This window comes from Tiliqua scincoides, chromosome 1 (genome assembly GCF_035046505.1).
Source record: "Tiliqua scincoides isolate rTilSci1 chromosome 1, rTilSci1.hap2, whole genome shotgun sequence".
Classification (NCBI taxonomy): Eukaryota; Metazoa; Chordata; class Lepidosauria; order Squamata; family Scincidae; genus Tiliqua; species Tiliqua scincoides.
Window position 1 is genome coordinate 247,768,248 of NC_089821.1, and position 15,166 is coordinate 247,783,413.

Sequence of the window (15,166 nt, forward strand, 5' to 3'; positions counted from 1 at the left end):
ATGGTAGTCATCAGCTGCATGCCTGGAATTAACGGAGCCTCTTTTATGCTGGTCATGGATCTAGAAATAATTCACTTATACCCAATTAGGTTCATCATTACAAAATTCCATGCTGCTCGTCATCAGCCACTCGCTCCAAGCAGGAGCCTACATGCTCCTGCTAGGATAAATGTTGGCAAGCCAATTACTGCTCAGTTACACTGAAGAAAGTACTGGCATAAATCCAGTGGCAAAAGCAGGCCAAAAAAGTATCTGGAGGTAAGCTGGGATGTGCAGCCATAGCTCAGACGAATGGTGTAGACAGTAAGTCCCAACACTGGCCCTTAACACTACATAACCTTCCACTCCCACTAAGTGCAGATACTTCCAATTAAAATAATATTTCATGTTTTTATACCACCCTTCCTCCAACGAGCTCAGGGTTGCACACATGGTTCCTTATCTCCTTTAATATTCACAACAACTCTGTGAGGTAGGTTAGGCTGAGAGACAGTGACTGGCCAAGGTCACCAAGGAAGCTTTGTGGCTGAACAGGGATTTGAACCAGATCTAAGTTCAACTCCCAAACCACTACACTATCCTGGCTCTCTATACCATGGCACTTCATACAGAGGAAAAAGCCAGGTTTGTGCATGAAGAGGTTTACAATCAGAGGCTGGTCCCAGGGAGACAAGAGAAGGGCAGGGGTATGCTCTTCCTCTTACACGTACTTACCGTAGCTACAATAGGGACATAGAAGCAGAGGTTTGACTTATGTTAGCTTCTGTTCCTTTCAAGTTAAGAATACTTATGTTTCAAGCACTCTTACTTGACTGTTCACTGTTAATGTTTTCTCCTTGGGAGGTTTTTGATCAGAATTATCTCACCTGACTTAAGAGTCCTAAATGTTTTCCTTCAAAATGCCTGACTGTTTTCCAGGGTAGCTCAAATGAGTAAGGTCTGGGGTTACAATTCCAAGGAAGCTACAGGAAACAAAAGAGCCCTCTCATAAAATCCAACTGCTCAACAGTTTTTATAGATTAATTCTGTCCTGCCACAAGCCTGCCAGTTATTGCATTAGTTTATCAAAATTTCAGTTCCCTGCCAGTAATAAACAAAGGTCAATTATCTGCCAAGCACTGGCACAGGCAGCATTCAGAATGGAAGAATTTCCCCATTCTGAGAGGGTAATGGAAGACTGCTTTCATATACAGACAGACAGACAGCACACAGTATCTTCTGTTTCATTATTGCTACGGGGCTCTGCACACTTCACAATTGTAGCCACTCCAGAAAGTGCAAGAGGAGTTTTAACTGCCAACTCCCCTGTACCTTAATACTCAGGATCATTTCTACATTTTCTGAACAAAAGAGTGTTGAGCCTCTCCCTCTTTCTCTCCTGTCACCACTGCCTCAGAACAATCTTCTCATCATCCACTGTACTTTGAATACAGTACAATACATTGAAGACATACTATTCTTAATAAACCAAAAAAATCTATGCTCTAGATGGTCATTTCCTAGGTCATGGTATAACACAGGGGTGCCCAAACTCCGGCCCTGGGGCCACATGCGGCTCTCAAGGTCTCTCAATGCAGCCCTCAGGGAGCCCCCAGTCTCCAATGAGCCTCTGGCCCTCCGGAGATTTGTTGGATCCCACACTGGCCCAACGCAACTGCTCTCAGCGTGAGGGTGACTGTTCAACCTCTTGCGTGAGCTGTGGGATGAGGGCTTCCTACACTGCTTGCTGTTTCACATCTGTGAAAGGAAAGGCCGTTCACGGCAGCAAAGGCCAGTCTTGCTTTGTGCAAGGCCTTTTATAGGCCTTGAGCTATTGGAAGACCTTCATTCACTCATATAAGTTCATCTTTAATATATTCATTTATGTAAATTTATTCAAATTTTAAATGTAAATTTATTCTTTTTTTCCCGGCCCCCGACACAGTGTCAGAAAGATGATGTGGCCCTCCTGCCAAAAAACTTTGGACACCCCTGGTATATTGTATTGGCAACCTTCAGTCTCGAAAGACTATGGTATCGCGCTCTGAAAGGTGGTTCTGGCACAGCGTCTAGTGTGGCTGAAAAGGCCAATCCGGGAGTGACAATCCCTTCCACACCGGGAGCAAGTGCAGTCTGTCCCTGGTCTGTCTCCCTGGCTATGGGCCTTCCTTCTGTCTCCCTGGCTATGGGCCTCCTTATACCCCTGGTATAACACAACAGCATTAATGACAATATTGAACTGCCCAATTTGATTAGTTAATAAATTGATATATTACCCATTTATTTTATGAAACAATGCTATCTTAAATATACTTAACCTTACAGCATACAGAGAACACTTTAAAAAGTGGCCAGCTATCCATGTGCATTCCCATAGCTATTTCATGGCAATCATTTTTCATCCAATCATGTTCATGCACCTACATGTGCAATGATACCAAACACACACACATTAAACAAATGTCAAATATATGAAGTTGCCTTCTACTGAAATCAGACCGCTGGTCCATCTGGGTTAACACTATCTGCACTGATTGGTAATAACTCTCCAGGATTTCATATAGGCATATTTTACTACCCTACATGGAGACATGAGCAACCAAAACAGGGGATTTCTACATGCAGCACTCATCTATGGCCCTCCCTACTGTTGACATGTCTGTCAACAAATGTCTGATAATGTGAAAAGTTAGTCATCTGAACTGTCAGCCTTCACTTGTGCTCATCTGAAAGCAGAAAAAAAAACTTACGCGCAGACAATCAAAGTGTCCATATGAATTGCTAGCAGTCACACATTCCTAGGGAACCAGTGGTCACCAGGAATAGCTGATGCACAAGTATAGTGACAACTTCAACTTGGCAGGTCAAGGGTTGAACTGACCCACCTGGAGTTTTTATCAATTTTATCTGCTTTGTGCCAATGCCACTCAATGATTACAGAAAAGCAAATAGTCCAAAATACATAGCCATATGACTACGTTCTGCCTCCTTCAGTCTTCCTTTCTGTCACTCCATGGGCTGATGCACTAGCAAGCATGCACATATGCACAATATGAACTCCCAGAAGCATCTCTTCTTGTTACAATGACTTGAGATGCAAATGAAATAGCTTGCTGCTTTCAAAACAAGTGATCTATCTACTAGGGGGTTTACTTGCCAACACAGAACACCAATAGCACAGTTGACAGTGCATAAGTGCAAAAGTTATTAAGTAAAAATAAGGGGTGGGAGATTGTATCTGCCTCTCTACAGAAGTCCACTGCACAGAGAAGTCTCCTTTTGTCTCACCACCTAATCCCACACAAAACACCTGACAGATCGTGGCCTAGAAAAGGCCTTCCACATGACAGCACTTAAAACAGCTGTGTTGTTCACCAAGACAGATAGTTCTTTGGTGGGAATAGTGATGCATACTGTGAATACTACAAAATACAGCCAGTCACAGTACTACCCAATTCCACACAAGCACATCTAATACCTAGAAACTGATCCACTTTTTAGCCACAAAATTCTGTGAAGGACACTAGCTTCTTGAATGTTATGACAAGACAAGTACACAGTACTGACACTGTCAAAGTGGCTTTGCAAAATGCCAGAAAATTTAAGGTGGGGGGAGAGAGAACAGATGTTGAAAAGGTGTAGAAGATTATTTTACATGTTTTATACAGGGCCAAACATGCTGAGCATGTTAAAGTCAACCCCATAACTTTTCATTTATTCTCAGAAAGCTCACTGACCTTAACATTTTGGACATCCTATTTGTCTCACAGAAGGCATTGCTCTTTCCAGTCTACACAAGTGTACCTGAACAGGAGGTCAGCAACCCCAGCTTCTCAATGCTCATCTGCTGGGCACGTGAGTCAAAGGCAGAATTCAAGCACATTTAACCTAAGTTTGGAGAGCAATGCTCAGTATACCTCCACCAGCCTTCTGATCACACAAAGACTAGCAAACAACTGAAGACAGTTGGTTACAAATTAGATTCATTCCAGTTCTTCCAGTACAGTAAACACATAACCAAGAGCCATTGTGCAAAGCTTTAAGTACTACCAGGCTATTTTCTACTTGCTTAGAGCAGGTCTTTGAACCAATATTGCACTGTCTTCTTCTAGCCTTCAGTTCTTTTAAGAACAGAGACCATAACTGCAGCTGCCACAGTGCTGCACTACATTTCTTTAACAAGGAAAATGCCTCAAGATATTTGCCATAGTGTTTTCATTAAATGCCAGGAGAGAAAAAGAGGACACTGGCAAGTCACACAAGATAGCATTGCATTTCCGTCAGCTATGCAAGCACAGCATTGTGGTAACTGTGCACCTTCTCAGGGCACATGCATTTCTGGCACTGACAGACGAAAGTATGGACTAATCCAGGGGTGTCCAAAGTTTGGCAGGAGGGCCACATCATCTCTCTGACACTGTGTTGGGGGCTGGGGGAAAAAAGAATCAATTTACATTTAAAATTTGAATAAATTTACATAAGCTTACATAAATGAATATATTAAAGATGAACTTATATGAATGAATGAAGGTCTTGCTATAGCTCAAGGCCTATAAAAGACCTGGCACAAAGCAAGGTCAGCCTTTCCTTCGCTGCCTCTGCTGCATCTCAGACATGAAACAGAGCAGTGGAGGAAGCCCTCATCCCACAGCTCCCGCGAGAGGTCAAACAGTCGCCCTCCTGCTGAAAGCAGTTGCATCGGGCCAGTGTGGGCTCCAACAAATCTCCAGAGGGCCAGAGGCTCATTGGAGACTGGGTGCTCCGAGGGCCACACTGGGAGTCCTTGAGGGCCACAAGTGACCCCAGGGCCGGAGTTTGGGCACCCCTGGACTAATCTATGATTAAATGGTGGTTTAATTACTGGATCGAGCCTGGACTCATGCACTTTCCCTCCCCTTTGTGCAAACTTTCCCTTCCACATTCACAGTTTCAAACAAAATTATGATTTGCTGTTGTAGCCAAAGCCAACAAAACCTGGTTTGTGACAATTACAGTTTACAAGCAAGTGGGGGTATTAAACCAAGATCCTGGATGGAAGTGGCAAGTTTACCTTTCTTGTGCACAAAGGAGGAGGGAAGGCATACAAACCTGAGGCTCGTATTGCTAGTTACACTGAACCATGTTTTAAAGGTTTACCTTTTCATCTTAAGTCCAAATAACCATGGTGGCAGCAGTGGCTGCAGGAGACTGTGAAGAGAAGAAGGTGCTATGTATACACCCTGCTTCCTGTTCTTAACTCATTGGCTCAAGTCCCTCCAATATTCACTGCAACAGCCTATCACATAACTAACTTTTTCTGTCACCTGACCCCACACCAGTTGTTGCCACTTCAAAGAGTCTTCGGGAATTGTTCAGAATAAAGCACTCTGAGCAACTTTCATACAAAATAATCAGATTTATAAATGTTATTTGCATAACACTTCCCTAGTGTATAATATGAATCTGTCCAGCACAAGTTACAAACATCTCTACAGACACCTCTATGACCTCAAAAGTCACTTCACCAGCAAAAAATATTTGTATACAGTACTACACTTAAACGTTTCCATCACCAACCCACTCCACCTTATCTGAGAAACTTTATGGGCTATGTCCAGTTCAATTAACATAGATCCGACCTCTACAACCACAGTTAGCAATGGCTACTAGTTACAGGAAATAACTAATAATTGCTGGAGGTAGTTATGCGCTACAGGATCAGGAGCACCATGCTTCTATCAGTTGTTAGAGAGCAGTAGTAGGAGAGAAGTATTCCTACCTCTCTGCTTATGGGCTTCCCAAAGCCAGCTGGTGGGCCACTGGGAGAAACAGGATGCCCCGCTAAATGGGCCTTCAGCCTAATCCAGAAGAATTTTTCTTACATTCTCAACCATAGTGAGCCTCACCACAAAATAAAAAGAGCACAGAGCACCCCATTGACCTTTAGGTGTAACCCAGAATGGTAGATCTACTAATTTAATTAGTAGATTTTGCATCATGTACAACACACACTTCAATATAACACACATCAATATGTATCCTATAAACCTATCAGCAGAAAAAGAAAACACCCAAAAGTAGTATTATAGCCTTTGACTTCTTGACCTGGTTTTGTTAACTCCTTTTAATGCAACTAATCCGACTTAAAATGCAACTGACGTACTGGCAGAAGGTGCTGAAGTTACGTGCTGTTTTGTCCAAGAGGTCAGAGCAGATGTGGACTCTTCATGTGTTTAAATTTAGGTCTTTGTGCACAGACTCACAGTGTTTGTTAGAACTACCCAATGGAAAATCCTGCTGTCATGTATTTTTGCCTCTGGAATTTAGCACTGGAATTATGTCCAGTGCTAGTACCCTGTACTAATTTCATCTTATGGCAGAACGCTTTCACTGCCACAGTAAACCCAAGGGTCTACAAATGTGCTCACCATGTTCATCACAGCCAGGATCACTTGCCCCTCTAACAAACATGACTTACCTCTTTCTCTGGTCCTACATACACAAGTACAGCTACTTCCTCCTCCTCCCCTTTCCCACGCCTAGCCATAAACGTTTCTGTCTCAACATGCAACCATCTTACTCCTCTCTGCAAAGCACCTTCAGAGATCTTGTACTGAAAAAGTGGTGTATAACTATTCTAAACAACAACATGTGCTGGGAGGTGTTAGGAAGGGAGAAGGATGCAGCTTGCACTGCTGGTATTAAGGTGGGAAGGAAATGGGTGCAGCAACAATGGCAACAGACAGAGCAAGGAGAAGGAAGTTGCAGCCGAGGCTCATCTTCAGCTCCACACTCAGAGGAGAACCAAGCCCTCCATGTGGTGCTGCATTTTTGAGACCAACTCCATGCAGGTACAACATAACCAGCTTCCACCTTTTAAGGGAGCTGGAAGTGCCATCACCAACTTTGCACTGTACTTCAAAACTTGCCCCTGAAGTTCAAAATCAAACAACTCCATCTAACTATCTCCCTTGATCCCATCCTTCTGGCTTCTATCCTTTCAATCAGGACAGGGGGACCAGTGCTAGGATGGGACACATCATCCACGCAAAGGTGAAGGTGTCTGCACATCAACATCACAAATCTACAGAGTGTGCCTAAAGGCGCAATTCTAACCAACTTTCCAGTACTGAGGTAATGGTAATGCAGCTCTGAGGTAAAGTGAACAAACATTACCTTACCTTGAGGAGGCCTCCATGACTGCCCCCCAACTGCAGGATGTAGCACATTCCCCATTGGCACAGCTGTGTCAGCATTAGAAAGTTAGTTAGGATTTGGGCTCAAGACTGCTTTAAAGCACTGAGCAGAGTTACCTTAAAGAGCTCACTGCAATAACACTTGAATATGTTGATGATCCAATTCTTCTCTCTATGAATTGGTTCTAGTGAAATAGAAACACAAGCATCTGCCCATTTTAGAACTGCCATTCAAATACTGCAGACAACTGCAAGGGATTTAGATAGCAATATAAACAGTGGATTAAATACGGCTAATTGGCAATGCAAAAAGAGAGCATTTATTCCAACATAAATCCAAAGAGAAGTGCAGCAACTCAATATTTTCTATAGTAAATCAAATGGAACACAGATTTCTACAGGAATATGCCTAGTAGTCAGCAAACTAGGAAAGGGAGGAGGGAAACTACTGGTTTGTTTTTTTTTAAACCAACCACAACAAAAATCAGTTCTCTATTTTCATCTTCATTCTCTGCAGACCATAACAAGAGCTTAAATAGTGAAGGGGGGAAAAAACAAGCTCCATGATCTGTCAAGCACAGTATGAAATAATATCCCAAAGCCACCTGCCTACAAGATGCCTTTGGGGGGGGGGGGGAAGAGCAGACCAAAAACATTCTTATTGCTGTAAAGATTCAAGAAGAGCTAAATTTACTCTTGTAAATACTGGAAAAAAGGCATTCCCCTGACATAGAACATGCAGGAGAGAAATGTCTGGTGTCTGCTTTATATACTATATATATTATCCATCTTGACACTAACAAAAAAATTAAGACTAAAATGGAAAAGTTAAAACGACCGTAATAAGAACTCTTAATTCTCAACTTTTTCCTTTTTTGCCCCTTATTTTAAAAAGGGGGAGGCGGGGTAACACACTAACCATTTCTATTTTAAGTAAGAGCCAAGGTCATCTTTTCTTACTCATGTATCTAAATAGCATAAAACATATTTGCAATCATTTATCTAGGCTTTCAAGGTCACGAGGATCACTATTCTCAACAGTGCCCAGTCAGAGAAAAATTTGTTTGGGCTGACTGTGCCTGTCAATAGTTCCTCTATCACAGCTGTGATTAAAAGGATCCTTTGCCTGATCTGTAAATGAACAGCAGCAGCCCTGGAGCATATTAGGCCAAGGACAAGAAGTAGCAGTTTGTACAGCACAGTGGCTAACAATCAAGACTTTGAATCTCACCTCTGCCATGAACTCACCAGATGCCCTTATGCAAAGTCACTCACTTTCACCCTCAGTCTTCCCCAGTTACAATATGGGGATAATCATTCTTATCTTACAGGGTTGTTAAGAATTACATCAAAATCATCCATGTGAAGCACTTTCTGAGTACATCCAACTACTAATGAGCCTCAATATTGTTCCCTCTCAAAGGAAAAAGAATTCTTTGCCCTCCCCCACAATATTTGTGGTCTCTTCACAAATTTCTTTCAGACAAGACTGCCTTGCCAGATCAAAACAAGAGGTACCTACTCCAGAATTCAGTCTCTAACAACAGCTGATCAAATGGCTCTTGCAATTCACAGGGTTTTGGGCTTCCCCAATTTGTTCCCTACATTTGGACTCAGAGGTACAGTATATAGTACAGGTCTGGGAAAGTACTTTTGCTGTTATGGCTAGTAAATGAATACAGGTACATGCAACTTCAAAAACAAATAAAGCAGACATTTACAGTGCCTGAACTCTATCACTTGGAAATACTTTCTATTCTTGACAGGATAGAAGACTAACCAGCCAAGAACTGGCTTCTCTCTATACTGAACACTGACTTCAAGTAGTTTTCCACAAAGATGATGCCACCAGGGAAGTACACCCTGGCAGGTCTCACAGAAACGTTGGACCACAAATGCTATCTACAAAACGTTATATCTTTGTTGCAATACATGAAAAGCTAATATAAATAGCAAAATAGGTCTTCCAACATACCAAACAACTACGGCGTTTGGGCCTCTTCAGCCTAGAAAAGAGATGCCTGAGGGGGGACATGATTGAGACATACAAAATTATGCAGGGGATGGACAGAGTGGATAAGGATATGCTCTTTATACTCTCACATAACATCAGAACCAGGGGACATCCACTCAAATTGAGTGTTGGGAGATTTAGGACAAACAAAAGAAAATATTTCTTTACTTAGCGTGTGGTTTGTCTGTAGAACTCCTTGCCACAGGATGTGGTGATGGCATCTAGCCTGGACACCTTTAAAAGGGGATTGGACAAGTTTCTGGACAAAAAATCCACTACGGGGTACAAGCCATGATGCGTATGCGCAACCTCCTGATTTTAGAAATGGGCTATGTCAGAAGGCCAGATGCAAGGGAGGGCACCAGAATGAGGTCTCTTGTTATCTGGTGTGCTCCCTGGGGCATTTGGTGGGCCGCTGTGAGATACAGGAAGCTGGACTAGATGGGCCTATGGCCTGATCCAGTGGGACTGTTCTTATGTTCTTAACAATGCCCAATGATCTCCTTTTTATCCAACTTATATCTTGCTGTTTGGAAGCACTTTCAGACACAAAGTTTACATCATGCATGTCTGGTAACAGATGAATGAATCAAGGCTTGGCCACGAGAAAGCTAGATGGAAACAGGCCAACTGAAGGGTTGTGGCTCACAGGTTCCAAATGAAGGGTTGTGGCTCACAGGCACAACACATACACATACATGCAGGAGATCCCTGGTTCAAGCCCTGGTATCTTCAGGTAGGTCTGGGAAAGACTGGAAATCTGCTGCCCATCTGGGGGAAGACTGACCTAGATGGCCCAATGGTCTGATTCAGGAGAATGTAGCTTCCTAGGATACCTTAAATTCAACAAAAATGCAACCAAGACTGAAGTGGTCATGATAAACCAAAAGCTCCCTCTTAAATGCACTATCAATGCAACAATTTCAGAAAAAGAGCACAGAGAAATGTATGCCTGAAGACTGCTTCCCAGTTCTAGTGCTCTCTTCCTACCAAAGCTTGAGCATCTTGCAGAGATAGAAGGAGATATTTTTGTTCAAGCAAGCTATTAATTACTGACACAGGAAGAAAATGTTAGCAGCATATTTGACACATTTTTCAACTTTAATTCCTTCTAAATTGTGAGCATATGTAAAAATATACACACCCTAAACTGTTATCCAACTCAAAAATATATTAATTCCTTAAAGATACATAATTACATGATGCTCATGTAACCACAGATAACTTATGGCATTCAAGTTCAGCTAGCTAGCAAGTTACAGGAGTGTTGTTCATTTTACTGCATTTCCATTAAATGTGGTTCCTCTTCCACTGCAGTTCAACCCATATGTACACGCACACACACATACTAGCTTTTCCAGGAACTTCCAGGAATTGGATTCCAGGAATCCAAGTAACTGGGCTGATTGTGAGCAACGGTACATGCCACTGAAATCAAATTAGTTTTTCAAAATATTCACAGGCTGTTTTTCAATCACAGTATGTTACAACACTAGACCAGAAGATAAAACACACATAAAAATAAAATTTGGTTACACCGTAAAATAGATACAAATTCAAGAAAACTGATGACAATGAAATCCACAGTCTTCTCTCCACCAGAACACCATTAAATGTCAAAGTCAGATTTGTAAATAGGCCTTCACTTGGTCCTCGGCAGTAATCAAGATTCACTTCCAGATGAACATGAAGCAAGTAAACATTTGTTAGTTGGAAGTGTTTTTCTTCCTCTTTAAACCACTGATCTGTCACAACAAACAGATTGAAGCATTGTGGGCAAGATGACCAACACTAAAGTCCAGGGGCGAGCATGTTCTGTGTGCTTATCTGCAAGCATGATGGAAGCGCAGTCCCATTCTTTCAACTACTGCACATATGAGTGAAAGTCACAATCCCACATCTTGGTGCTTGAGTTGCTCTCACCACACAGAATGCTTCAGTGACAAGTTTTATCATTTGCAGAAAGTATCTCACAAACCCAGCTTTAAGCCAACACACCAAAATCAAACCACAGCCTTTTGAGAAGCACATGAGCCCTAATCACCGGTAATCACCGATATGCACCGGAGACAAAACATGCACAGACACACTGTGGACATCCCGCAACAGGCAGCTGCTAGAATCCAAATTATGTGTGCGCTAAGCAAACACTGACATGGGCCATGAAGAGGGTTCAATGTCCAAGAGTCCTTACTTTTCTGAGTCCTTACTTTGCAGCTAGCAATACAGAAAAAAAACAAGGCCCTGTGAGGTTGCATCTCTCTACCTCTCCACAGGAAACCAGGGAACAAAGGAACCTGCCCTGTGACAAGCCAGGCCACTGGTCTACCTACTTAGGACAATCTACAGTGAATGGAAATTTCTCTCTCCTCTCCATCATTCTCAAAGTATAACTAAGAAGGTAATCTTGCAAGTATGATCCAGATCAGCAGGTTTTCTCTTTCATGACAACGTTTGCTCAGTTCTTTTCCAAAATGAAACGAAGGTACCAACCTTTAAAGCACAGAGAGAACAGAGCCACAGCAGCAGCTGCGCCCCAGATCAGCGGGCACTGCTTGCAGGCGACCACGCCTCCCCCTTCGAGCTCCAGCGCTCCCAAAAGGGGCTCAGGCGCAGTTGGGGCTCCTCAGCTGCGGGCCAACTAACCCGGGATAACAGCGCCGTCCCTGCTGCGGAGCTGCAACCGCTCAAGGGCAGACCCTCAGCTCCCTTCCAGTTACCAGCAAGCAACGAGCGGGGAGGCGCCCACCACCCACTGGGAACGTGGCAGTGAGCGTGGCTGGGAGGGACGTTAAGGGGCCACCAGCCTGAGGCGACTCGGGGCGACCTCCTCGCCCCCTCCCCAGGCTCGACGCCCTCTCGCTCCCACAAGCCGCAGGGCCAACTCACAGCAATGAGGCCTCCCCCTCCCCCTCCCCCTCCCCCTGCAGCAGGACAGGGCCGCAGTCCCCACAAAACCGAAGGCACCCCCGCCCGTCTGCTCAGAAGGAAGCCCCATGACAGGCAACGGGGCTTACTCGCAGGTAAGTGCAGCCAGGGTCGCAGCCTCTCAGCCGCTGCGCACTCAGAGCGGGAAGCTCCCGCTCCCTCCGCAGCAGCGCACCCCCCAAAGCCCCTGCAAGCTGCAGCGGGCGCCCAACGGCCCGTCAGAGCGGGCCCTGCAGCCCCGTCGCGAGCAGGCTCCACTCACCTCCGGCCCGCAGTGCTCACCCCGCGCCGCCACGCGGAGCGCGCTTGTTTACCCACTCGCCTGCGCCCGCTCCCGCTCCGCCCCGCCCGCTCCGACTGGCTGCCGCCAAGCCCCGCCCTCCCGGAGCAGAACGCGGCGGGCGTGCTCGGCCCGTGAGCTGCGCGCCCCGTCCAATGAGCGGGCGCGAAGGGGGGGCGCCTGCCAATGGGAGGCGGCTCGCCGCTCGCATCCATGTTGCGTTCTGGGCCTCTGTCGCATCCATGTTGCGGGCCTGGTGCGTGTGCGGCCGGGCACGTTCCGGCGGCCCCTCAAGCGTGACGGCATCGCGACGAGTCAGCGCGGTTGATGGGAGGCCTGGGAGCGGGCGCCTGAAAAGCCGCCTCCCCAGACGCCGCGGTGCAGACGTGCCTCTGTGCACGCGGAGATGCCCGGGGAAGGCGGGGCGCCCCGGAAGGGTCTGGGCGGCCTCCTCACTCCGGCTTTCCTCTGCCGCCCTCCTGCAATTAACTGAAAGGAAATGGTGTCGGACACGCAAGAGTCACCACAGTTCCCGAGGCTGTTTCTGCAGTAATATTTAGGTCTTCGTGTTTATTAAGGGCATGTCTACTCGGAAGTAAGTCCCCTTATAGCCAATGGTGCTTACTCCCAGGAAAGAGTGGATAGGATTGTGACCCAGGAGCCCAATCCCAGGCATGTCTACTCAGAAGTAAGTCCCATTGTAGTCAATGGGGTTTACTCCCAGGAAAGTGTAACTGGGCCTGCAGCCTTACAGCCCAATCCTGTGCTTGTCTACTCAGGAATAAGTGCCCTTATAGCCAATGGGGTTTACTCCCAGGAAAGAGTGGATACGTAGGATTGCGGCCTAAGTATTTAGGTTTCAGGTATTCTTTTCTGCACATTTGAAAATCCAAAAAGAAATTTTTTTTAACACATTATAACTAGTCACTGATTTACAGCCCCATCCTGTCCACACTTTCCTGGAAGTAAGCCCCATTGACTCTAATGGGACTTACTTCTGAGTAGACGCATAGGAGTGGGCTCTCAGGCTACAGTCCTATGCACGCTTTCCTGGGAGTATTTATTATTATTATTATTATTAGGAAACTCAAGGCGGCTTACAAAAAAGATGCTAAAAACATTGAAATTTGATAATATTGAGAAAAATCTCAGTGTATAAAATAAAACATTTAAAACAATGAAGCAGAATAAAACTTGGATCCCAGTTAAAATACATTCATAAAAAGTTCTTTCCCCCCTCCATGTCAGCATAAAATAGTTTCCCTGAATTAAAAGGCCTTAAGTAAGCCCCATTTACTTTAATGGGATTTACTTCTGAGTAGACATGGCTATGATTGGGCTGTTCGTGCCTGAGAGTATACAAAGTGACTTCCAGGGTGCAATCCTATTCAGCTTTCCAGCACTGATGCAGCCCTGAAGTAAGGGAACAAATCTCTCCTAACATTGAGAAGGCCTCCATGACTGTCTCCACACTACAGGTTGTAGTAGCTTATGTCCCATTGGCATGGCGGCTGCATCAGCTCTGGAAAGTTGGATAGGATTGGGCTCTCAATCCTTTCATTTTCACAGCCTTCTCCCTTTTGCTGATATGTTTGAATAAAAACTGTGCTGTAATGCATTCACCCAGAGTAAACCTACATTTCTCTGGGTGAGGTCCAACAGGCTAGCTGCAGATCACACTATCTCTCCTGGCTCATGCCCTTGACCTAAAATTCCCTGTTCTCTGACACTCTCTCCAATTATTTACCCATAGCAAAAGTATTGTCAATAAAAATTGGACTAGTCATTTAAAATGGGTACTCAAACTTTCTGCATATATGAAATCATGTTTAAAACAGAAACATTGTGAAGATTCATGTTGCAACATTCAAGCTGATAGTAGCTAGTGGTTTTTTTGTTTAAAGTTTGCTATATTTGTATCCCAACCTCTCCAAGGAGCAGGTTTTTAGTTTTGTTATTTTTCACAGCAGAGATCTCACAAGATAGAAATCCAAAACCCAAAGAGGATAATAACTTTATTTGTACCAACTATAATATCAACAAGTAATTAACAAGCTTCTAAGTTTTCTAGTACTGTTCTTGAAACTGAATGATAAACAACACAGAAGGAGGTGGGGCGACACAAATTTGGGCCTGAAAAAGAGTTTTGGAGAACATGAAGGTTGCTAACTACTTTTTGATATTTTAGTTGGCCCTACAGCCAATCCTACAACCCAGTCCGAAATCTAAAAAAAGATGCAAGAAAGACCTCAGCAACAGCCACTGGAAAAGACTGGGGCAAACAGGGATAGTTGCTCTTTCTGGCTGTTGTAAATGGCGATCCCGAAGCGTATGTAGCCTTGCACTTCTAGACCACCACCAGAGACAATGCGGAGGCCCCACATAGGTGGTAGGGCAGGGCAAAGAAGGCCTGCCTACAGAGGTGAGTTGTTGGGAAGGTAGAATGGGGGAGGGTGGGAGACAGGAGGGGGTAGCACCCAGTGCAGGCCCTCTGCATGTCAGAGGCAGGAGGGAATAGCAGGGGCAACTTGTGCTGAATTCTATCCCCTTCCTCACTTTCTAACGTGACCCTTTCTGTCCTTGGACTTTGCCAGTTAAACAGCTGGCATAGGTCTAAAGATACCTATTGGCTAATGGGAGGCTTATGGGGCAAAAAGGGAAAATATTTTTCCTTGCCTCTCTGAAGCCTCCCCATCCACACACTCACAGCTGCATGCTATGGCAGAGAAAACCACAGGATTGGGTTGTAAGTTTGACCATTTATTTTACTATATTAATGAGTCTGTGAAC

At 44.6% G+C, this 15,166-nt stretch overlaps 1 protein-coding gene across 3 annotated transcripts in view; it reads right to left on the reverse strand.

Moving 5' to 3' along the window:
• The window catches only part of COQ8A (coenzyme Q8A), a 72,375-nt gene extending 59,940 nt beyond the window's left edge, over window positions 1-12,435 (reverse strand). The window contains exon 1 of one of the 3 annotated variants that reach the window (XM_066618683.1): window positions 12,359-12,435. The gene's annotated coding sequence lies outside the window, so the exon portion shown is untranslated. Of the gene's footprint in view, window positions 1-11,661; window positions 11,684-12,185; window positions 12,316-12,358 lie in introns of those variants that run through there. The other 2 variants (XM_066618684.1, XM_066618685.1) reach the window with 2 other exon arrangements.
• Between the last annotated feature and the right edge of the window lie 2,731 nt (window positions 12,436-15,166).